Genomic DNA, 25,624 nt, shown 5'->3' on the forward strand with positions numbered 1-25,624 from the left:
ATTAAAGAGAATGCTTTAAGATAATAGTAATGGAAACACCATAAATTTATTTCTGACTTGAGCAGAATACAAAAATGAAGGCCTGGTTTAAAAATGGGGTAAAGCAAAAGCTAGCTATTCACATTAAAATCAAACACCCACCCCTTCAAACCCTAACAAACAACACCTCATGGATGTGTTGTTGTGACTAAAATAAGAACATTTGTCACCCATCCTTTAGTTCTTAGTCTTGGGGGTTAGAAAAAGTTGTTAGACTATGTAAACTCACTGAGATCAGCACAGATTTTTTTAGATAAAGCTCTTAAATCCTTAATACTGAATTAGGATTGAAAAAAAATCCAAGCAAAAAGACCAAGAGACCATTTTTCCTCTATCTGTACTTTAAATATCTGCTAATTACAGGAAATAAAATCACCTTTTTTCCCATAGGCAAGCTGGGTGTGCATTTTTGCAGACTGATCCTTGCTCCCTTGGCTACCAGCCAGGGTGGGGAGCATACTTACTCCTGCACAGCACCCCAAGCTTAGAGCTGTGTTAAGAAGCTAAAATAAATGTTTGAGTGTAGCCTCTCCCAGTCTGGAGAAGTTTGCTGTTGAGCGAAATCCCCATGTGAGCTGAAGGCTCCTTTGCACGCATAGGCATGGTCAGCTGACCTACTTTAAATCTATGTAAACGTGAAGCTGGATGTGTTATCTTATTCTATACAATTGATTTTGGATTGTCACATGTTGCCTCAGAATGACTAAGCCTCTGAAACAAATTATGCTAATGTAAATTAATACAACTCCACTAACAGAACTGTGCTGATTTATACCTACAATGCCTACAATGGCCTTAATTTTCCCTTGTTTTTTAAAAATGCTTAAGCTTCTAGCCTCCTCTCCAGACAGATTTGCATGGAATTACCTTCAAAACATTAGATTATAAGGACTTGAGAAATCAGTTTAACAGTAGAACAATGTGAAATTTCCATTACAATGGAGAAAATGTAAACATTTTATAGCTATTTTCATTACACAGATAGGTGTGGTTCTTATATTGCTGTTTCCCCGTGGGGGGGAGGAAAAAGCTGCTTAAGTTTTTTAACTACAGAACTATGAACATGTGCAGTGAAATCAGTTGAGAGATTTGAAATCCATTTTTCCTTTTATCTTTAAACAAAGCAATTAAATTAAACACATGTACATTAATATAAAGCTGAAGTTACAATTATGATCATGAGAGTCTTTGAAATCAGTGGCAGAATTCCCATTCTGTAATGATGAAAGGCAACACTCAGGATAAAAAGTAGCAACAGGCCACTTGGCAAAAATCTCTGTTTTCCTCTTGGGACTTTAAGGGGAAGCAGCCTGAAAGTGTTATCACTCTACAGCAATGATGGATAAAAGGCACGCTTATGCTTGCCATAATACCATGAATAATTTTTCTTTTGGAAGTGTTGTCTTATAGAAAATTGTTGCTTATTGCTGCCCCGTTCCTTCGGCCCTGGATTTTGGGCTGGGTTTGGGGTCTTTTCATCCTTTTTTTTAATCCTCCATGAAAGATGTTCTGTATTTAATTTTTCTTTGTTTTTGTTTTGAACTGTTGTACTCGTTGAGGAGTTTATTTTTTCTTTGGGAATTTGTAGCTTGTGAGATTCACAACCTTGTTCTCTTGGATGGATCAAGCACTTTTGTCATTGCACGGAGTGCTATCTCCATATCCAAGACCTAGTCTTATTGGGAAGCTTGATCAGGGCTACAGAAAAGAGATGGGAGCAGTCCACTGGCTTTCTAAAATACAAGGATCAAATCTGGTCCTAAATGTAGCTCTTTGTACTGACTAGAGAGGGAGCCTGGGCGGCTGGTTTAACCCAGTTATCTTTAAATGGCTAAAGCCACGTGAGACGAGTTGAGTCCCACTACTAACCTCACCTGTATCTCTCCCTGTATGCCAGAGGGAATCCATTTAGTTAAAAAGCAGACGTCTATGAAGTAGGGAATGCAGTGGCTTGAGTGAGGGGACATGTTCTGATCAGCTGATGTTTCTGTACTGAGATTTCCGGTAGGTTTCTTGGGAAGAGCGCTCACTAAGGATGTAGCTGGTTTTAGCCAGACTGATGATGCAGAGGGGAATGTGGATAAAAGTGACACAGCACTGGATTTCTTGGCTTACTGCCCAGGGAAGAGCCTCAGTACCAGCCCTTTTTTTGTGGTGTTTGGGTGAGTCAAACTAGACCAGTTTGATTTATTATTTGTTGCAAATTAACATCTACTCTGTGGTACCACCTTAAGGTCTGACCAGGTCAGGAACTCAGTTGTGCTAATCATAAACATAGAGCAAATTGCTTTCCTTGGTTCAAAGTCTCATTAGAAATTTTCAACAAATTCTTTCTTTGTGTTCCAGCTCTCCAGTGAGTGTTTACTGGCAGGAATGTTTAGGAAAGCTGTGAGTGTTTAGCACAGATGACGAATGCAGAACCATGAGTATTCCCACCAGAAGCCAACCTCAAGGATTTAATTCATCAGGGAAGAGAAGCATAACATTCCAGATGACCTGTATATACAGCTTGAATTACAAATACCAGCCAGTTACAGCAAATTGTTCACACTGCTCTGTCTGAACAGGGCAGGGAATACCCATGTGTAAACCACAACCTGTTTGTGGGCAGACCAGGGTAAAAGGTAAAACCTAATCTAAATTTTCCCTCTTTTATCACTTGATTATTCATTCATCCTAGATCAAAAAGAGAGAGTAGTGTGGTTTCTGTGTCCTTGGACATTTGTTACTGGCTTTTTAGTATTAAAAGACACAAAGAAACTGGGCAATAAGTGATAAAACCCATAAGACCACAACTTGCTTTCTGTTTCCCTATACAGAGAAGATAGTGAAACTTTTTGTGCCTCAGACAGAACATAACCTAAGGATTCCGTTAATTGTGGCAGAGCAACCCTTGAGAAAACCCTTGAGTTTTCTGAACTCCAGAGTTAAGGTAAAAGTTATGGTGAAGGTAAAAGTTAAGATGAAGTAAAAGTTATGGTAAAAGGAAGATAAAAGTTACGGTGAAGTTTTGGATTTGCAGAACGTGCTGTGTTTGGTGTGCTGTCTAGGGGACTAGGAGCAGTGACAGAGAATAGATACTGCTCTGCAGAGCCTGGTCCCTGAGCTTCCAAGCACTTGGGAATTCATGTTCTCTGAAAAAATTGCAGCATCATATGTAGGTTCCAGGAGAGTAGAGTCTTTTAGGCAGTTAGTAGAGATTAGATGCATTTAATTTATGCCTGTGTAATTTATGCATATATGCATGTTTGTCTATTTCCTCCCTCCTTCTCAATCTCACCATACCTTTTCTATGGTGTCTAGATTGCAGATCAAATCTTTGGATTGAGTCTTGATCAGAATTTACTGTTTTGAACATGTAGCCTAATGCCATTACCCCGTTTTGTAGAGTAAGAAAGAGTCCTGGAGAGGTAGAGCAGATATTTGTATGAGCTGTGTTTAGTGGAATGCATCCCTGAAGTAGTCCAAGGAGGATAGAATCATTCCATGATTGTATGAGCTGTTTTTGGTGGAGAGCACATCTGTGGAGTAGTTCAAGGATGATTAATACTCATTTACCACAGATTGAAGTTAATTCTTCTGTGTGTATCATAGCTGACCAAATGAAATGGTGTCAGTCTGTGTAAATCCAGGAGATTGTTTTGTAGACCTTAGAAAGCTATGGAACACGTAGAAGAGTTCATGCCTTGAAGAAACCTAGAGTATTTCTCCAGCTCTTTCAAGCAGTTACAAACACTTCAGACCTAGATGAATCTAGGCATAATCTATCAGTTTGCATAAAGATTTTAGGGTTTTATGAAACGTTTAAAATCTCTGCTGCTGAAAACCAGAAGATGGGTTTTCTACTAGAGCAGCCAATGTTAATATTTGTCTTTCTGTGGATGGTGAAATATTGCACATGTAAACAGTTCAGCTGAAAAGAAGTGGTTCCTCCACGTGGTCTTGGAATGTGTGCTGTGAACCACTGAGGCAATGTGCCTCTGGAGCACATTATGATGTGCTGGTTAAGCAAGGAAGTGAATTTGGATATTTAAATGTCTATTCCTTGTCATTTATGTGATTTTCTCTTTTTGATCTCTTGCATGGTACTCAGGACCGTTGTGTATGAAGAGTAAATCCATGTAAAAACTCACACGTGTGTGTATTATCCTTTCTCTTTTACAGAAAGCCAAACTAGAACACAAGCTTATTCAAGTAATGATAGGCCACTTTCTCTGAAAACCTTTGGAAATGTATACCTTGAAATAAGTATTAGATACATTAGAGAAGTCTCTAATTAGACTTTGAAATTGGAGGTATTGCTGTCTTCCCCCCCCCCCCCCCCCGCCCCCCGCCCAGGACTGAGTAATTGAGTTTGAACTGTTTTTTCAAGAGTTTGAAATCTGGGAATTTAGACTCTCATTTTGCCTTACTGTATGAGTTTACAGTTTTCCCTCTGGTTTGAGTTAATGAGAATGGCCTGTCACCATCCACAGAACTGTGCTTTTTAGGGATTAAATCAGTAAGAAGGACCAGTTATTAATTGTCATTTGAGTTAGTTTTCTATCTAGCCTGTGTTTCTGCCTACCAAGTAATTTCACACTTTGAACTAGCAGTGGAAATCCTGCTGCCCTGCAACACCAAGTGGTTGTACTTTCTGGCACAATGCCACAATGCAAGATCTGCTCTGTTTCTGACAACCCTGTGTAGAGTCAAATGTCATAATAAGCTGCCTAATACCATGTTCAAGAAGGAATATACCACTACTTGACTTTTTCAACATAACAGAAGAAATGGAAGCGTTTTGCATTTAAACATAATTTTTGCACACTCGTGAAAGCAGCACAGAGATCTGAATCTGCTTGCTGAGAAACTTTAGGGATCATCTGCATGCTCATGACTCATCCTGCTTGATATTAGACACTGTTTGTTTAAATTGCACAACACACTGATCCCACCATGTACCAACTGTTTCCTTGTGTTATCCGTCTGGATCTGCTGTCATGCCTCTTCATGCATGCATATTGAATGGTGAAGCCAAGTGACACTAATTGCTAATTCCATCCTCTCGTTCAGCATGTCACTCCTATAGTCTGGCTGTGAAAAAAGAATAGTGTTAATTTCAGCCCATACCTTGTCAGCATGTTTAATGTTGTGGGTAAGCAGTTTGCGCTGGAACTTGATTGGGAGAAATTGCGTCTCATTTCCTTGCGGATCAGATGTGTTCATATTCTGCTTACCTGCTATATTGAAAGAAACTTCTACCAGGCAGTAATAATCAGTTTTGATTCTCAGCTGTGTTCTCAGTACTAGGTGCAATAGGGGCTAGGAGGTACAGCTCAGTGCTGAGCAGGGGCCTGCTGTCAAACCTCATGGCACGCAAGTGTCTAAAACTCAGACCAAGCCAAACCAAATTAAACCCATGTCTACAATGCCATTGAAGTTTCGGTGCCTGGAATCCATTGCCAAGCTGTGTGGTGAGGGTTTAAGTGAGCAGGCCAAAAGCTACCCTTAGGTGGAAGAGGAACAGTAAGCCCACTGGAACTTGCATGCTTGTGTTCAGCACTGACAAAATCCAGGTCACATTGGCTCCAGTTGCTAAGGACCTATTTCAATATTCAAGTAGGCCAGTGCGTGTTTTTCTTTCTCTCTGCTTTGGAATAGAACCAAGCCTTGTGGAAAGCATTTTTCCCCACTCTGAGTTTATGCTAGAAGTGTTACAATAATCCACATGCAATAAGGAAACACTATTGCATGAGAAACTACCCATGAAACAAAGTCTTTGAGGTATTGAAACTTGATGGTATTAGCATGGGGAGTCCAGAAAGTACCACTTCTTTTCTTTAGATACATGGTGTCCACTAATTAGAATTAAAATAGTTAGAATTTTAACCATTGAGGACATTGCATTTTCTTCTGTGCTGTTGAAAATACATTTAGCATATCTTTAACAGACATCATGCTGTCTGTTACTGTTACTATGTGTAACAGGCAAGTGAGCTTTGTGTACTGTAATCCTTGTTTTAAATAAAATTATACGCAGATTTTTTAGAGTCTCTTTTTAGGTATTTTTATTGTATACTTCATCAGATGAACATACAAAGTAGCAGGTTAATCCTCACTGCATCAGAGAACAGGCATTCTTCATTCTGCTGCAAATGTTTGGGATCTAAGTCCAGCTTGAACATGAAAGTGTGCTTGAAGTGAAGCCCTCCAAAAGCCATGTAGGTTTCGCCAAATTGATTTTAATTTTAAGTCCTCTACTTCTGCATTGAACTGTTCCAGATAGCAAACACAGCAATGTCTCTTTCAGATAACTCAGTCCAAGAGTGAAATTGTTTTCATGCCCTGAAAAAATTCTTGATGTCTGGTCATTAGCATAGTTCGAAGCTGGAGCTGTTCTATAGATACTTAGCATTTGGAGCAGTGTGTGGAACCAGCTGGGGATGAGAACACAATGTACTTCAAAAAAAAATCTTTTTCTTAAGCAAATGATAATTTAATTACTGGGAATTTCTTTCCCAAATCCCAAGTGTTTTTTTTCTTTCTTTATTTCTTTCTTATTAAAATTACAGTCTCTTTAAATCTCAGTATTAAAATGTTCATATCAGTGAAATTTCTGACTCAAATGTCAGTTATTTGTGTTTGGATGAGCAATTCTTGGTTGACTAAAAGGCATCTGTAGGTTGCTACAATTTGTTTTAAAGTTACTTGCTTGATAAAGCAAGCCGATTAATATTTTCCTTGATAAGGTCATTCTTAATTTTCTTTGATGTCATATACATGCAATATTGCTAATGCATTTATGTAATATGAATTGCACTTTGCAGTGGAACAGATATTTGTGCAATGTGTAACTGTAATGATATCCAACTTCTCTTTGGATTGGTTATTTGAACAATAAAATAGAATCCCTCTTCATTGGCTTCACCTTGGTGAATTACAAGGCTGATGGTGAGGATGATGGCAATAACATTGAGGTTTATTATTAATTAGGTGGGAAAAATCTAACAATTGGAAAATTGGACTGGACTCTGAGTTGTTGTTATGGCCTTCTCAAAAGGTGTCCTGAAGCAGAAATTCATTTTGGGGACCTGCCTTGCAGGCTGTAGGGCTCTTGCTGTCTCTGTGTCCTGAATACATACCCAGCCCTTCCCTGCCCTTCCTTAGGGAAATGTAAAGTGGCCTGCAGTTAGGGCAGACTGGGCCTCTGAAGAGCCCCTTCATAACTTCCAAGGCTGTGGAAACAGCTCAGCACAGGTATGGTGGGGCTAAAGCAGCAGTGTAAACACTTTGTCTAGCTGTTGAGTTGGCTTTTGTTCACCTAGTAATAAAATATTCCCCTTGAAACCATTGTTAAGGAGCAGCCTCCTTCCTCCATGTGGATCCTGTGTGACCAAGCTGTTGCCAACTCATGGTGCTGAATACAGATGTTTTATCTTGATATACCCTTGCTTTAGGCGAGTGACAGCTGCAAATGTATTTGGCTTATCTTCAAAAAGAATATCAGGAGTTAACTTTATCATAGAATCATTTAGGTTGGAAAATACCTTTAAGATCATTGAGTTCAACCGTTTACCCAGCACTGCCAAGTCCAACACTAAAGCATGTCTCTAGGTGCCACATCCTCACATCTTTCAAATGCCTCCACAAACTGTGATTCCACCACTAACCTGGGCAGCCTGTTCCAGTGCTTGATAACCCTTTTAGTGAGATTAACAGGGAAGTTTACCCATGTGAGGAACCTATGTTTTGGAATAATTCTCAGTTTGAAGTGTTTGGTCTCTTTTAGTGATTCGCTGTGTGTTTGTCCCTTCCCCACCTCCGTTTCCAGTGAAGAGGTTAAACACACATCTGCCAGACATGGTTTGGGCATTGCTTAGATGAACTTTCAGTGTCTGTTTCATCCCTGTGCTCTCTGATACTGTGAGTTTCCAGGCTTACTCTTATGAGCTTCTAAAAATGTTCGAAGATTAATGATTAGCAATGAAATCGCTACTTCCACAGAGCATTAAAGCAGCTGTGATACAATAGGATTGAAAATTGCCAGCAACTTAGTATATATTGAATTTAGAGAAAGTAAATTGCTTCTTGTAAGCTTTACTGCTGTGTAATTGTCTAACAACTTTTAAAGAATGTCTCCTGAGAATGTAGAGTTGGATTTTTTCCTTTTTCTGTGAGCTAAACTAAAACTTCTTGATAAATTGCACAATACTAGTTATATAAGGCAACCAAATCCCCCTTTTTTAATTAATTTCATGTAAATAATAGAAGTGTTGCAGAAGCTGCCATAGGAGTCAAAGAAATAAAATACAGAAATGCCTACTCATACTCAGCTGTCCAGGTTAATGCAGTCAGGGGGCAATTCATGAAAAGGCCGTAGGACCCCTTGGCACAGCTGAGGCATAGCTCAGTTTGTAGGGGGTTGCCCAAAAGCTGGGGTTTCTTTTTCACTAAAGAGACTTGCTCTGTGTTACGTGACTTTGCTGTTCTTATCTGCGGTCCCCCCCACCCCACTGTTGTTTAATCGGAGGTTTTCAGGTGAGGGCACGTTACCACATCCACGAAAAATATTTTGCTGCCTTGTGATTTGGTAGTCAGTCATTACCTTACTATCAGATAAAGCCTATCTGATTTGAGCATTTTATTCACTGTTGAATAAACATTTGTGATAATTTTTTTCTTTTTAATGGGAATAACTGAAAGAGTAAAGCTCAGTTATTGCCCTTTGGAGGCATGCCAGTTTAAAAGGCACCATTTATTTCCTTGCAGTTCTCCAGCAGGATGCAGGTTGAAATATTTTATGAAATCTTAGGGCAATTCATAGCTGTTGCAGAGACACTTTTTTCTTCTCTTTGTAGCTGGTCACTCTGGGCTTATCAAATGTGAGAAACCGGTGCTACTGTGAATACTGTGAGGGTCGATGTGGGCAGAACTAGGTGAGGTTTCCAACGCCTTTGAGCCAGAACTCTAGTCAAATCAGAGGAGATAAAAGGAAGTGGAAAGTATGTAGCACTACTTTGCACAACACCTGGAAGATCTGCTCTTCCACAAAGGCACCAATTGCCGTGTAACTCCAGCCTGGTTTCCAGCTCTCTTCCTCCTGGTGAGCAACACCACACTTCTCATTGAGTATTCCTGGTTTTGTAGAAAGAATGGACTGACATGTCCAGCAAAAGCCAGGAAAAGCAGCACCAGTGGCCCTAAATCCTCTAAGACACATCATCTATGTGGGTGAGTTTGCAGTCAGTTGGAGATGAGACCCAGTTGTAGAATCATGCTGGTTTTTGCCCTGTTTGAGAAGCAGGGGTATTAATTGCACAGGCTGGAGCTCAACAAGCAGGACTTGATGGGAAGAGAGGTTTAAGCAGGATTTCCAATCTGATACTGTGAATGGCCTTATCTTCTCTCCTCCTCCGCATATACACCACCACGAGACATCAAGGATGCAGGGATCACTCTGCTCTCCAAAGAGTGAGGAGTAGGGAATGTCTGCAAACTGAGGCACCGAATCAAATTGTTAGAAGCGTGCTTAGGCATGAGGGAACATTTTTTTATTAAAAAAAAAAAAACGGAGTGACAGTGTCAAATTTTATTTCTGATGGGAAAAAATCTATATGAAGAAAGGCCCTTTCATTCTGTTGAAGGAATGATTTGGATATTTATTGCTTTTTCTTCCTTCCTTTCAAAGACATGTTTCACAGGATTTGTCCTGTTGCCTTTTGTTGTTTTTTTTTTTTTTTTTTTGGACTTTGGGGTTTCTTTTAATAAGTGTGGCAAAAGAATTTAAGACAACAAAAATACATTTGTACACTTTTCTTACATTTATCTATGTCTTTCCAACACCATTTTTCAGCAGGGGAATGTGAAACGAAGAGGAAATTTTCTTCTGCAATAATTCCCCTCTTTCAAGTCTTCTCTTTTAGCCACAGTTTTTTTAGCTTTTTAAATATGGAAAAGCTTTTAAAGGGGAAAACATTATCTTTCTGGTAAGGTTTGACAGAAAGCCTTTAGCAATCTTTGGCTGGAATGACAAATATCATCATATAGCCAATGGTTCCTTTTTTCTTTATCCATTGCAATTCTATCTGTGAGTCAGCTATTCTTTCAGCAGCATTGCATTAACAGATGTTGCCAGCTTTTTTGTGTTCATGGTAGAAATGCTCTCTTAATCTGATTTTCCTGGGACAATGGGCTAGTACAAGTATGGAAAGAAAGCAAATAGAAAAATGGTTCAAGTGAACAACTTCATCAGTAATTACAACGGCTGTAGTGTTAACTGCAGAGTCCATCCTTTATTATTCACTGCACAAACTTCCCCAAGTTGCCTGGCTATTTTAATTCAAGCACCTTCTTTGAGCTGGACACAATAATCCATAACTTGAACCTTATCCAACATCTTCCAGTTTAATTCCTGTACAAATTCTGTATAGTACCTGTAATCTAATTCTTTCTTCTTCCATTCTCACAATCAAGCTGCAGTTCTTTTTTTCTTTCTGCCTTTTTAGTGCTGGTATGATGTAATGAAGTGGTAATTTCTCTAGCACAGATAGAAGGTATGTGGAAACACGTATAACAAATCCATTACACAGGACTGGAGACAGGAGTGAAGTGTTGACAAAGGGCAGGGCTTCATGACAGTGTTTGTGTTAGCTCATTCTGCTGCTGGTAAAATTTAGTTTGCCATTTCCATAAACTGGGTCTGAATCCAGGTTAGTGATTGCAATCAGGTTGGCTGGCATTAATGCTGAAGTATTGTCTTTAGAAAGATAGGCTGGGCTGATTGTTCCACAGGATGGTTAAATTCAGGTTGGATAAACAAAGAGCCCTAAGGCAAGACAAGAGTGCTTGTGTTCTTTACTTCCTTTTTCTTTTTTATGTTTTCCATAAACTGTTTCAGCAGGTTTTTTAGCATGTTGAATTGTTCCCATTATGAAAAAATTTCTGATCTCTGAATGAAGCTACTGAAAAAAGAAGCACTATTCAAAGGACATGTCTTCAAAAGAGTAGCAATGGCTTTGCAGTTACTTATGCAAAGCTTCTTAGTGATATTTATCATTCAAAAAATTTGAAATACTGTAAAATATATTGAATACATTAGTTTGCACTAGAGAGTGTTGAACCCCTTTGCATTCTCAGTTGCACCTCAAGGTTTTCTGTACCCTGATTTTCTTGTCTGCTGAAGGGGCTAATGTTATTTGTTATCTTCTACAAAGTGATTTTAGGTTGCTGTGAGCATACTAAATGCACTAAGAGCACTGATCCAGCTAAAAATCCAAAACCTAAAATCTATTTAAATCACTCAATAAGATTTTTAAGACTGTATATAAACAGGTGGTGAAATAAAAAGAAAACAAGCCAGAAAAAGGCTTGTTTCTACTCTGTGAGACATTGCCTGGGAAATCTTTTCCTTAATTGCTGCTCTTCTATGAAAAGATTTCCAATGCGTTTGTCTAAGTCAGGCAGGTAGGAATGATGGTGGTCTTTCTCTTACAAATGGTTCTTTGAAAGGTGATGGATGTTCTACTGGGGGACAAATCAGATAGGAATCTAAAGTCACATAGCAGCTTTCCTTAGAGTGATGAAGTCTGCTTTTGTTAACATTTGGATGCTTGTGTAGTTCATCAGGTTGGGTCAAATGGATGTATCTGATCTCTAGCAGTGAAGAAGCACCTGCTCTGTGGTGACCAAAGGGTAACAGGGGCTCTCATCAGGTGAGAGAGTGCTGCTGGGCAGGTATTTTCCTGTGTCCTCCAACACCTGTAAACTCCAGGGCTCTCAAAGGTAGTTTACACAGAAGTTGCTTACACAGATGTTTTTTTCTTTTCCCCCATCAGCTCCTTTGAAAATCTTTGAAAGTATACCTATGAAGCTGGTAATGCCAGCTTTCTGTTAGAACAGGTTTCCTTCTTCTCCTCTGCAGTTTAGCCTGTTCAAGGCCAGCAGTCTCTGTGTGTGTGTATCTGTAGTTGTGTCTCCCAAAGATACAATTAAGTGTAAAATAGCTCCTTAACTAAACAGCCTCCTGCTACAAAAGGTAGGTATGCCAGAGGTCAAAAGGGTCATCTCTTTGTCAGATTTCTCCCCTCTCACCCCAGGCTGGAAATTTCCTGTGTGAGATTTGCCTACATATACATGCATATATACATACTGTAGCTTATTTTTTTTATATATAGTGGGAGGTAAAAATATGTGCGTACTTGTATATGTACATATGTATGTGTTTGCATATGTATATATGGCTTTTTGAGCTAAACTAGAGGCAACCCCTGGTAGATGCAAACCAAACCAAGCAACCTCCCAGACAGCCTTACAGGAATGCAAAGTCTGTTATGTATTAAGTGGATGGAGTAGAAGAGGTCACAGTTTATTGTTTGCTCTTGGGTTGCTTGCTCAGTTTTGCCAGGGTGGAGGAGAGCAGTGGGGCAGAATTCAAGGTGAAGTAACTGGTAGGAAAGGTCCCTGGTAGAACATGAATTAGGGGTGAGCACCTTGGGATAGTTCTGTGAGGAAGGGAATTATTTTTTGGGTTTTTTTAGCAATAGGATGTAAACTTCTGGAACATACCCTTCCTTGCACCTGTTCAGGATCCCAGTTCTGCATACATTGGGCTACTTGGAAACATTTTGTTTCCCAGTGTCACTGGCAGCACATGTCAGCATGTCAGTGAGAGTGTGGTGGCACACGGACCACGAGCACATCAACCACGCCTAATTGTTGCAGTGAGAGCTGCTGCCTCTGTCTGCCCAAGCACAGAGATCCAGGCATTCATCTGTGGGTGCCATGGCAAACATAAGGGTGTGTTTAGTGCCAGACTATCTGCTTGAGAGAGCCAAAGATTTTGCTGGAGGAACTGGGCATGTGAAGAAATCCCACTCTGGTATGCGCCCTCCACTCAGTGCATCAGGAGGTTGTTTAGAAATCCTGATGGAGGGGAAGGGGAGTTGTTTAAATCTATATATTAGTTTATCTGATGTTACTTGGACAGCAGGATCAGACAGAAAGACAGGAAAGCAAGAGTGGTAAATTACTGAACTCTTTGCTATGCTGAAAAGAACATGAAATAAGCTTGTAAACATCTGTGTAGGCATTTTTCTTAACATGAAGGACTTCAATGGGCCGTTATACCTGAAGAATTTCATCAAACCTGGTAAAACTGGACTGCTCTGGCTGAGATCAGAGTTTAGGTAATTTGCTGTTCCTGAGGTATATCAGCTGACTAGGAGTTACAGAGGGGTGTGAGGGAGGTGATCAGGTGAACAACTATGTGCACCCCTTCCCATCAGCACAGGACTCCTTTACAAATATGTTTTATGTAGTTCCTGCAGGTTCAAAACAAGATGGGAATGAGGCAGGGAAGCAGTGCTAGAAGCTATGCTGTGTCCACGGACTTGTAGTAAGTAGTAAGACATATTTTCCAATTCAACAGCTCAGGATAGAAGAGATGAGATTTTCATTCCTGTGTTTGCACATACATAGCCTTTCCTTTTAGGCAGGAGTAGGTAGGTAGTCCTGTTTTGGTTTTTTTTTTTTTTTTTTTTTTTTAATTGCCCAAGGAGTTTGGAACTGCTGGAGGTGGGAGATTTGTCTTGGCAGTTTACCCGAGTAGGAAGTAAAAATCCAACAGATAATCTAAATTGCAAAGGTGGCTTTTCTCCCCTCTATCCTGCTACCCTCTGAACATCATTTGTTACTGGGGGAAGAAGCTGGGATACCCCCTATTGCCTCTCCAAAAGGCAACATGCTCTGTACAAAGGGCACCTGTAAACCCAAAAGCTTCTCTGGGCTCAGGGAGTCCCCTGTAGCCACAAGGTGATGAGGAAAAAATACCCCATCACCTTTGAGCTCTGTTGTTGGTGTTTCTTATTTCTCCAGTTTGATCTGATATCCTTACTGGGGTGGATGCTGCTAGAGGTCGGAAGAGTTGTCTTCCTTCTGCCCATTTTCACTGCAGAGTGTTTCCAGTAAGATTCCTTGAGCGAACAGGTCAGAGAGCATCTCTTTTGGAGTAAGAATACGGCAAAACCTCTCTGATTTGTCAGGTTATTTGGGAGTGTTGGCAAGGCTGGCACTTGTTAAGTAATAGCTGGTATGTGAGACTTCTCCATAGCAGTTTACCTCAAAACACAAATGTTTTTCTTTCAACATAACATCTGTGGTGGTGAAGAGGAAGACTAACCTGAATAAATCAGTCTGAATAGCACATAGCATCCCTTCTAAACTTTTACCAGTCAGAAACCCAGCTTTCATGACAAATTTAATGACATTGATTTCAAGTTATTCCTCATTTTCTGTGTAAATGAGAGAAGAATCAGAAGAACTTCCACTAATATCTTACTAAGTGAGTAGAAGATAATAAAATACAGTGGATAAATGCCTTCAAAAGAACAAGAAATTACTTATTGGATTGCTTATTGGTCTGGAAGAATAAATAGCTTAGCAGCTGCCAGTGTCTGAAAGCTGTATCCAGGTACTTTTAAGATACAAACAAGAGAACATTTCAGTTTGAATTGGAGGACTGAACCCCAAAACAAACTGAGGATACACTGGTCGGTTCTTGATTCCTTCAAATCTAGATCAGAATACCTTCTAGAAAACACAAGTTAGTTATAAGTAAACTTTTAATATGATAATAGTAGAAATATAATGATTTTTGAGATAATGGAGATTGAAAGTAGTAATCTGGAAGGTTTTTTAGACATAAGGGCTATGCATCTGTGAATGAATCTCAAGTCTTGGGCAGGCCAAAGCTAAACAAAATACGAGGAAAATTATATTCAACTTGAGAAGCAAGAAACTTAATTGTGTTATCCACATTCCCACTTAAAATCTGTGCAGTTTCTGTTGCTTGTCTGGATCCAAGGCTAAGCTGAGTAAAAATTGCTCATTGTAGTGTCATGTATCATCCAGTAGATTCCCAGTTCTTATTTAGGCAATTTGAAATCAGAGGTGTAGCATTGGATAAACACCACATATCAAAGAGCAGGGAAAATTTGTTGCAATGGCGGATACCTTCTAGTTTAATATCAGACCAAATAATGGTTAGTGGCAAGCTCAACTCTCCCAGCTCCTTACAAAAACCAGGGTTAATATCAGACCTCCACCCAGGGATTTTAAGCTGATCCTTGTTACTCAGAAAAGGATATGGGTGGGAGACCATGTGAGAGGTCCCGGTGACTCTCCATCATTGCTAAGGGCTCCTTGCCCCTGCTGGTGTTGAGGAGACCTGAGGACATGTTTGTGCTTGCATGTAGTCCCTCTTGATACTACAGCATCACTGTGGTGTTTGTTGCACACAGGGCCCTCCTGGGGTGGCAGGACTTGAGTGTACCGAAGGCTTTGATCCAGCCAGCACCCCTCTCTCATCACTGAGTCACTCACTATAAGCCTTTACCTTTCCCGTGATACAACGTGCAGACAACTGCAAGGACCTGCCAAATTCAATTTATTAGGAAGGAAAATTTTAAGCAGAGTACAGGAAAGCACTACTGCTCCACATCAGAGAAATGTAAACAGAGAATAAGCTTCAAGGTTTTTTGGTATGGAAAGCCTGGAGATATGAAACATCACTCAGTGACAACTACGAGTTGTTCATATGTAAGTGGGTTATTATAAGGTTGAAATGAGACTCCCGAGGCATCAAAATAACACCAAAAGCAATCTTGGAAAAGGTGGGAGTGGTGCTGTACACTCTCATCACTTTCACAAAAAACACATCTTCAAGGAAGAGAATATATTAAAAATTGCTGAGCCTTTGGAAGGAAGCAAGCGCCTCAGGAGAAACTTTACAAATGGAGCTCACTTGACAAGACAAAGTTGACTCTCCCTCTTGACCCAAACAGGATATCGCTATCTCAAATCATGTAACAGCAGCATGCTTTTCATAACCAACAATATTTGCAGCATACTTTTACATTTAGAGGTGTCCCAGTTGCTGCCTGTATGCTCATCACTGTAGTTCTGCTTTAATTACTTGTGGTGTGGACTTTAATGGGATCTCACCTGTTTGTCCCTGTAGAGAATTTTGCCTGTGGCTTTCACTCAGGACATTTGAAAGATCCTTTGAATCTGCTTTTGGGAGCTTGGTGTTTTAATTGCTGTGCTTTGAGTGGATTTACTGGAGGGTGAAGAACTTCAGGTTTTAAAGGTGAATGCATCCTCCACCTGCTTAAATTAAAATACACAAGATGTGGTAACTCGGGAGCAATTAATTTCAATAATAATAATAATAACTAGTCATTTTAGAGTCAAATCTGGGGGGTTGTGTGCATGTCAGATTGTGCAGCCATTCTTTGCCAGGTGCATTCTTCTTCATCTGCATTCTGATGCAGAGGCTAGCTCAACAGATTTTACTCTAGCTTGGCTGACTAGCATAGAACTGAAAATTTGGTCTGTGGCATCTCCTGTGGTTTCTTCTTTGAAACCTCGGCTATACATTTGCTCAGCTGTGCTGTTGTTTGTGCCTTTTCCTCTCATGTTCTTGCCACAGTCTTGCCTTTCCCATAGCTGAACAAGGCAGAATACTCTCATTGTAGGATAATGTTTGTGTACTTCACCAGCTCCAGATTTTGACTTCCAACAGTAGGTCACCCATAATGGCAAACAGAGATGTAAAAGCGAGATGTGTTTGAATTAACAATTCAGCTTACAGTTCAGATTTATTTAAGTGGAAGCTTTTCCTCCCTGCCTCTTTTCCTACCACTATCACATCTGTAAGCAGGAGAGTTTTTGCCTTCAGTAGTGGTGGGTGGAAAATCTGACTCCCTTGCTCTCAGTAGGAAAAGGAGGGCTTTGCTTATCACTTCACCCCATCTACAAAGTCTGGCCCGCTAATGTTGTTGCTTATGAACTCGAGTGTGAGAATGTATTTCAGAGCTCATACAAGCGTTTGTTGCTTTGACTCTTGAGTTCTTGTGGCTGCTGGTGATGCAATCATCTTGGGAAGGTGCAGCTCCAGGCAGAGCAACTTTTTCTTTGAACTTCTCCTGCTACAGCTATTAAAAATAGGTCAGAGTAGAGAAAAAGTAGGTCTAGCTTTCAAAAATATTTTAAGCTAATTTATCTCACATTTTAGACTGATACATGTTCAAGGCAGGAGCTTCAGAGCCAGTCTCAGGAACAGTAACAATCTTACTCAAAACCAGTTGGATATGCAAAATACTCTTTCATACAACCAGTGGGAAGGGTAAAGAGTCTGATGTTTAATATAGCTATTTCTTTTTTTCATGTTTTACCTCCTCAACCCCCCAAAAAAGAAAACAAACCCAGAAAGCCCACTGAACCCAAACCCCCAATGGCCTGACTGCCAGCTTCTGCCTTTCTTTAATGAATTACTTTGTTCAATGATAAATTAAAAAGGAAATCACTCAATACCCAATCAAGATGAGCAGGTAAGCAAAGATTTCAGAGCTATAAAGGAGAATTATCATAAACTATACCAATGCATGAAAATGGTAAATAAATGACAGAGAAATCAACTGTTTGGAGCTACTATCTGAATTATATTCAGGATATTGATCAGCCAAAGTGATGGATGGATAACTTCTGTGAGATTTGCACACAAATAGAATTGAAATCTTCATGTTGGGCTGTACTTTTCCCCTGCACCAGATCAGTGTTAAATAAATGAGCTCAGCTCAATTGATTTCATATGTGTTTGTGGAAGTAGTATCTTACTGTTTCTGTATGCTTTACATTGTCACAATCCAAGAGCCCAATTTTTTGGAAAAGCATCTAAGAAATGGGATCTAGATACTTTTGTTATGAGGCTTGTAAAAAACATGTGAGTTCCCATTTCTGAGGAAGATGCTTCAGGGTGGTGGAAGAGATTCCTGCTGGCTTCCATCTTGTTTGCCCACGCTGGTTAGAGTGAAGAAAAAAAAAAACAACAAAAAAAAAAAAAACTGTCATCTTAACTGGATTCAAAAACTCCCTTGTGGCCTTGTGTGTGCTTTTCCTGTGATGGGATCTAGGACACAGATAGGAGGGAAGAAGGAGGTAGTGTAGTTTTGGACAGCTTTAGCTGTGTTATTTTGTGGCAGCTAAGGTAGCACTTCCCACAGTCATGGATGAAAAGGAAGAGTCCATGAGGTGCTGATGAAAAGCTGGGTGCCCCTTTTTTTTTTCCAGAGGAATAGAAAATAAAACCCCTGCACAGTTCATAAACAGTAAATACAGGTTTTCAGGGAATGGGATTGGCTCTTTGATTATCCTGGTGCTGATACAAAGTTACTCTGTCATGCTTGGTGGGTTTGCCTCACCAAGTAAGCAACCTTGGTGTAAGGAAGTAAAGGAAGCAATGAAGAGAGCCCAGTTTGGGGCCATGTAAATATGTCATTGGTGCTTTCATGAATCACTTTCAAACTTGGTGTTACATTTGGATGCACTCAGGTAACTTACAAAGCAGCCCTCTACTTGACCATGCACTTTGAACTGGTAATAAAAATACATATTTAGTAATTTCTAGTTTCTATTTTCCTTTCTAAATTTACAGCAGTTGGTGTAAAAAAACCAAACAAACAAATGAAAAACTAGTCCAAACACCCCTTCACCCTGTACAGCTACAGAACTTGTGTGGTTTTGGTAAGGATGTGTTTTGCTAGAAGCATAATCCAAAGGTACTTTCCAGAAAGGTCGGCAGCTGTTTGACGCATTGCTTTAATTTGTTGTGGCCATTATGGTTGCTGTGATTTTCTTGAAGCTCCCAAGGGATGACCCTGACCTCTGCTTGAGCATGGCCAGTTGAGGCATCTTTTTGGTAGGTCTGGCAGAATTAAACTTTCTGGCCCAAGGTAAAAGAGCTATTGCCTGTCTGCTCCTGCCACCAAGCTGGGGAAGTGCCCTGAAGAAAATCCAGGCTGGCTGCCGCTCCTTCTTTTGTATGATGAGAATCTGGGGAAAGTAACAATGGTTTCTGGGAGGCTGCTCTTTCCTCCATCACCCCTTCATGGTGGTAATTCTGCACCCCCACTTCCTGCCCACAGCAGCAACCTTGGCTTTCCCAGACTGCAGCATAGGCAGGAGCTGCCTTAAGCATCTTCCCTTATTACCTGGGCTGAGACAAAATGCTCACTAATCCTCACCACACCACATATGTCTTGAAATTATTTAGACAGGTTGTTTTGCTTAGTGTGGTTGTATCCTGCCCCAGAAGCTTTGGTATCCCCATATCTACTCTCTCACCTTGCAAGGGGAGCAAAGAGGACACTTGTGTAGTGACTATGCTGTGGAAGGAGATAAACACAGGGATTTTTATTTGTTTTTCCAACTCCTGGATTGCCCCAAAACATCATTGCACCTTGGATGTCTGGGGAAGAGGAGAAGAAAACTGAGACACAGGTTTCCTGCCAGTAATTATTTTACATAGTCTAAGCAGAGGAAAACTGGAAGGAGGGGAAGGCAGTACAGAGAATGATCTCACTGAGGCAAAAACAAAATGCAGAAGCTAGAGCTTTGCTTGGAGCCAGCTGGCCCCTTAGCTGGCCTGCTGTAAGGTTGTCTCCAGTCTGTTGCTCTTCTCCCATTTTATTTGAGAAAAAGCAAGTGGCTGAATGTCGGATGGCATGGCAGGGGCCTCATTTCCACTTTACAGATTAAAGAATCCTGCCTGAGTGAGTCCAAGAGCAGAAAAAGTATAACTTCGTCATCTCATGTTGGCTGTGAAGGTTTGATTCTCTGGAGGCCTGTCTTCTAGGGACTTTCCAGCAAACAATAAAATTATGAAACAGAGCTGAACTTATTGGTTCTAAATTGAGCAGATCTCCCCTGGAATTAGTGGGTTGTTTACTGCTTTGCAGCCTGCAGAATTTGATTTAGCATTTGGACTCAGTTTGAAGAAAAAACAGAAAGAGAAGGAAAACAAACATGAATTGTAGAATCAATTTTGAGCTGAATTCTGCTCCCTAGTGTTTTTTGCTTCGAGTAGATTGCAAACAAACAAGGAAATTCTCCTCATGCAAGAAGTTCTCACCTAGCATAGCATCTGCCTACCCAACCCCTCTCTTCTGTCTCTGCAGCATCTCTTGTGTAGCATAGGAAAGAAGAAGATGGAACTGATACATGGTGTGCTGGATACCAACAGAGCTTGACTGCCAGGCAGGTCTTTCAGAGGCAATTCTACCCATCATCAACTCTGAGATGGACAGATGATCTTGGGACACATGGAGATCACAATTTCATAGTTTGGAAGTGGGATTGGATCTTTATATAGCACTTAGAATTGGTTGAGGATAATAAAGAAATGGCAGGTGAATAGAACAGAACTGGAGAAGACAAAATTTGCATGATCAAACTAACAGTAAGTTTTGCACAGAAAAGCTCTTCTTTGCACTGAAAATGCAGATGAATGTGAGTCTGCGTGAAGCAGCTTGGTTTTGCTCTCATGACCATGAGAGTTAAAGTACCCCATTAACCCAAGCAATCTAGAAAGTAGGAAGCAGATAATGGAACATTTCTGTCACCACTAAGGAGGGCTCCCATTAAATTGCTTGTAGGTCTTTGAAAAGGTCAGTCAAAGCTTAAGCAACCCCCTGTTGTTTGACAACATCAGAGCTCAAACACAGTGATTCTGGAGAACTGCTCTTTGAAAGAGGGGGATGTTTAATTACCTTTTGAAAGCTGGCAGCAAGACAGGATGCAAGGATGTTTTCTTTCCTTTGTGTCAGTTGAACAACTTGCTATTTTGGGACATGAGAGCAACTAACCTACTGCACTAGAGGAGACTGTCCCTTCCTCTGGCCTGCTGTTGGGGGAAAAGCAAAGGCAAGGGGATATTAGTGAAGGTGAGCCTGCCGCAGGAAGGAAGCCTTGACACAAGAATGTTTGTGGAAGGGGAGGCAGAAGATCCTGATGCCTTTCTTAATGTTGTAACAATGTGTCGATTCAGTTTGCCTTTAAATATATACTTATTCATTGGTTTTGTTTTGCAGGACGGCATTGGTGCAGTTGCAGGAAATCAACTGCTGTCACTTTAATAAAATTTGCTTTCATCATCAAAGGCACTGGCAAACTGTTTGCAGGAGTTTTAATTTTCAAAATTGCATTGCATCTGCTCCCTCCCAGGGGCACTCTTTCACAGTGCTGGTTTTATGTTCTTCAACTATATGTATAGTTTTTTCTTTCCAATGGTTTGGATTTGTGGCATCTAAGCAAGCTAAACAGAAACTGTGCCTCAGGGAGAAACATCCTCTTAAGTAACTGAAAATAAACTTGGATGGCATGCGTTGTGTAATACACAAATTCAGCTGTGCACATGGTGGGAACAGAGGATTAGACATGGTACCTGCCACTGTAAAGAGAACACAAAAATATGTGTAACATATGCTTGTGGTAAGCATAAAAGAGATGCAAGAGGAAAAGGGCATTTGGTTTGTGTATCTCCAGCTAAACCTGTCCAAGAGGCCAAGTATCCATAATTCTAATTTCACGTACAGTACATGAAGTAAAAATAAGTCCTTGCTGAGCTAATTCTTCCTTCCAACAGCATTCACAGGGATTTGATGTCACTGTGGTGGAAAGGCCTGGTTCACCAGTTCTAAGGGGTTATGGCTAAATACAAATTCCAAAGCAGATTTGTCTCACCCAGGACGTGCTGCCTGATGAGCAGGCACACCAGCTCAGTGAACAGGGAAGAATCTGTGCACTTGCCCTACTGCCTCTACCAAGGGGCAGTAGGGCAAATGCAGCCTTGAGCAGATTCAGTGTTCTTAGGATACGGAAGCCTGTCTGGGAGCAGATGTTGATGCTGTAGATGTACGAGATCTCTATCCTTGGTGGGAGATAAACAACACCAGTGTGGAAGAGTCGCATCTAGGTTTGATGTAGGCACGGGTTTATCTCTTTATAATGGGCAAAATATATGGTCTTCCTTTACTCTCTTCTTCAGCTATGCACTGGTTTTGTCTGGGAAAGAGTTAATTTTGTTCATAGTAGCTTGTGCAGTGTTCTGTTTTGGATTTGAGGTGAAAGGGGTTGAAAACACAGGGGTGTTTAATTATTGTTGAACCATGCTTGCACAACATCAGGGCTTTTTCTGCCTTGCCTTCTGCCCCAACAGTGAGGAAGCTGGGAAAAGACACAGCCAGGACTGCTGACCCCAGCTGGCCAAAGGGAGATCCCAGTACCACATAGCACCATGGCCAGCAAGAAGGTCTTGCAGGAAAGGGAGAAGGTGGGGGAAATATTTTGAGCTACGGCATTTGCTTTCCCATGTAATTTTTATGTGTGACAGAGCCCTGCTCTTCTGAAGATGGATGATGGGAAGTAGTGAATTAATTTCTTCTTTTGCTTTGCTTATGAACACAGCTTTTGCTTTCCCTAGTAAACTGTTTTTATCTCAACCCATGAGGTTTTGCCCTTTTACCCTTCCGATGTGCTTCCCCATTCCACAGTGGCTATGTGGGGCTGAGCTGGGTTTAAACCACAAGAAGCTGGTAGACCACAATGGTCACTGGCCTTTGCTAACCTTCTGGAGATCTATTTACACAGGTAGCCCAGAGCTCTTGTGCCTTCACTAGCCATTGTCTCTGGTGCTAATGGTTAGCTTTGCTGTGGGCAGGCAAAGCAAATGATTAAGGATTTAAGCCATAATAAGGAAGGTCAGCCATGCATCAGCTGTTCGTCATCCTTCGCTGTACTGTACACATGCAATGACCAGCCTCAGAAGCCCCAGGCATGATAGGTCTTGGCAGGCTGGACACAGCCACACCTGAGCTTGCTTAGCTTGGCTCCAAGGGCAGCCTGGAAACCCCTGCCCAAACAGGTGCTCATTAGGCTTAGAGGTGCTGGGTGTTCTTACTGAAAACTGTTCTGCTGACAGTCATGTTGGCTGGTATGAAGGATTGGGTGGTTGGGCACTGCATATCCCTGAACTGGAAATGTGGCATTTGCAATACTTGGGTGATTAGTTTTAATGCCACATATTAGGCAGAGGAATATTGGCTAAGACAGGTAAGCAGTGCTAATTACATGCTGAAAGAATGCTGCAATCCTAATAGGCGGAAGCGGGCATGTGTTATATCTCAAATCTGTTGTTGCTGCTCAGTGCTAATGCAGATTGATCCTTTCTGGTACTGTGCAACTTTGGCTTCACTCACCTGTGACAATGCAGCTCTCTTCATGTCCTCTGCAAATGTCACTGACAACAAAAAGAAAAATCTCAGCATCTGACTGTATATATTGGGATCCATATCAGGAGGTGGTGTAATTATATAAGAGGTGTTGTCCTGTAGTATTTAAAACATTCTGTGTAATGCCTATTCTGGGTGTTACACACGAGTCTTCTATAAATCCTCTCCCATTTTCCTCATCATCTCAAGCCTAGCTGAACAGGAAGGTTTGCATGTTGATTACCCTGTGAACAAGGACATAACCCTTGCCCCATCCTTGCTTGAAATTCTTGCATTATAACTTGTTTCTGACAAAGTGAACATGTAACAAAAGTATTTTTTCTTTGCCATGCACACCAGCAATTTTATGATGACCATGTTTGACAGCTAATTGGCTTCTTACCAAAAGTGAAAACAATAGACACCTATTTTCAGCTGGGAAAGCCTCACTCAGTATGTTCCCTGGCCAAGATAAAGCACTGAAGCAGCGTGACACAAAGTGCTCCAAGCTCCCTCTATGGCTTTTCTTTTTTTAACAGATCTGCTGATGAACTTGCCTTTTTTTCTCCCATGTCTTCTCTGTTCTAGGGCATTGACTATTGACTGAAAGTATGTTTTCCTACAGTTAGGTTTTTCTTTTGCACTAGAAACAAGTATCTAAGTGCATGTTGCTTTTTGTAGCTGTGCATGTTACTAAAGGAGGTGTGCTCACAGACTTGGTGAGAGGTTGGGAAGTCCTGGCGTGATGAAAAAATGTTGTCAGCTAGACTGGAAATGAAACCTTAGAAAAATGTTTGACATGGCTCTAGTTATTGTTTCCTTGGTGCATACTATTGCTGTGTTTAATATGTGGAAACTGGTGAGAATAAATCAGATTGCTAGACAGATTACTGATACTTGAAATGCTAGCTGCTCTAAATGACAGAGGAACAGTAACATATCTTTACATGTGCCAGTGGCTAAAAGAGAACAGTCACTCAACCTTTGAACACTTGAAGAGATGTTTTCAAAATATGCTTCTCAGACATGACTAAAGTTGGAAAAGATTTTTCAAAATCTCTATTTGTGGAACAAAAATGTGTATGTTTATTCTAAGGTAGAATATTTACAGTATTCCATTTTACTTATTCTTTGTAAATGTGGCAGTTTCCATTAAACTCAGTCCAGACAGGATGTTTAAATACAGAAACAAAAAACAAAATCAAAAGATGCTGCTCCTATACCTGTATGCAATACCTGTATGTTCTTGAATTTCAGTTTCTTTGCTTGGTACAACAGTACTGATAGGTCATTTTTTTCCCCTTTGCCCTCCCTGCTTGCTTTGTCTTCCCCAGTGGTAAGAGCACACGAAGCAGATACTTTAAAATCTTCAAGGTCACAAGATTCAAGGAGTATTCATAGCCATGAGTCTCTTGGTGATCTACCAGCATCTTTCTGAGGAAGGAGGCATAGCAGAAGAGAAGGAGCTGTGTAAGGACATGGATGGATCCCACTGCTGCTGGCTCCCTGTCAGGTGGGGAGAGCACGCACTGTCCCTGCATCCAGCTGTTTAGGATTGTTTATCTTGAGCTCCTGATGTTTTGTTTAGTCAGTGATGATGTGTAAGATACAACTGGTTTTGACTTCCAGGTAGACAAAGTCCATGAAGCAACCAGGAGTCCCAAACATTTGTTGCTGGCAGAATGCTAAATAAACAGAAGCAACACCTACCTGTGTAGGTGGCAATTAATCACATCAATCAACCAGATCAGCTAGCAAAGCTTTTTATTTTCCTTTTCTTTCCTTTTGTCCCTTGTCTCCTCCCACCTTCATGTTTCCTGCTTGTTGCCCCTGCTGGCAGTAGAGCTGGGTTACGTAAACCCTGTGTCACCTCTTCTCTGATGGCCTGACCATTTAATGCTCTCAGCCCAGTTTAGCAGGGGACTCTCTGCTTACCTCTTAGCATGGATTTCTTCTCTTTCTGTATTTCTTAGAGAACTGGGCCAAAACTACTGCCTGTGGGCCCACAGACTTACATGTGCTATACTCGTTTGAACAACCCTCCTGGAAACTTTTGAACTCATTGTTTTAGCTAAATTTGATGGAGCAATAGAATTTTCAAAGATAAGTTCCTATTTTCTAAAATAAATGTGCAGAGGAAAAAGTAAGTTAGTCACAGGATAAAGTACCTTTGCAAACTCTTTTTTTATTAGGCATCTGTAATAAACATGGAAGAAAGACTTTTTGAGACATGGGAAAACCATCCTTCAAAGCCTGGAAAAGCGCCTTTAGTAACTGCTTGGGACACACAAGTCTGCAGTTTTGTTTTCCAGGGTTTTTTTTTCCCTTTTTTTTTTTTTAATAGAAATGGGATGGCAATCTTTTATCAAAGCTAAAAAGCATTTTTTTTTTCTTAAAATTAAAGGAATATTTTCCTAGTCTTCCAGCTTTGCTTTTTTCTTCTTTTTCATACTAGGTTTTAGGCAAAGGCTTACCAATGTGAAGTGTTAGAGATTGCAGGG

The 25,624-nt window shown here is 40.6% G+C and overlaps 2 long non-coding RNA genes across 2 annotated transcripts in view; both read left to right on the forward strand.

Annotated features, from left to right (window-relative positions):
* LOC137478449 (uncharacterized) overlaps positions 1-25,624 on the forward strand; it is a 169,715-nt gene that overhangs the window by 73,492 nt on the left and 70,599 nt on the right. The window lies entirely within an intron of this gene.
* On the forward strand, positions 1,613-2,674 carry LOC137478463 (uncharacterized). The gene is made up of 2 exons (XR_011001591.1): positions 1,613-2,201; positions 2,386-2,674. It is a non-coding gene; the product is annotated as an uncharacterized lncRNA (long non-coding RNA).

The sequence above is a fragment of the Anomalospiza imberbis genome, chromosome 1 (assembly GCF_031753505.1).
Source record: "Anomalospiza imberbis isolate Cuckoo-Finch-1a 21T00152 chromosome 1, ASM3175350v1, whole genome shotgun sequence".
NCBI lineage: Eukaryota > Metazoa > Chordata > Aves > Passeriformes > Viduidae > Anomalospiza > Anomalospiza imberbis.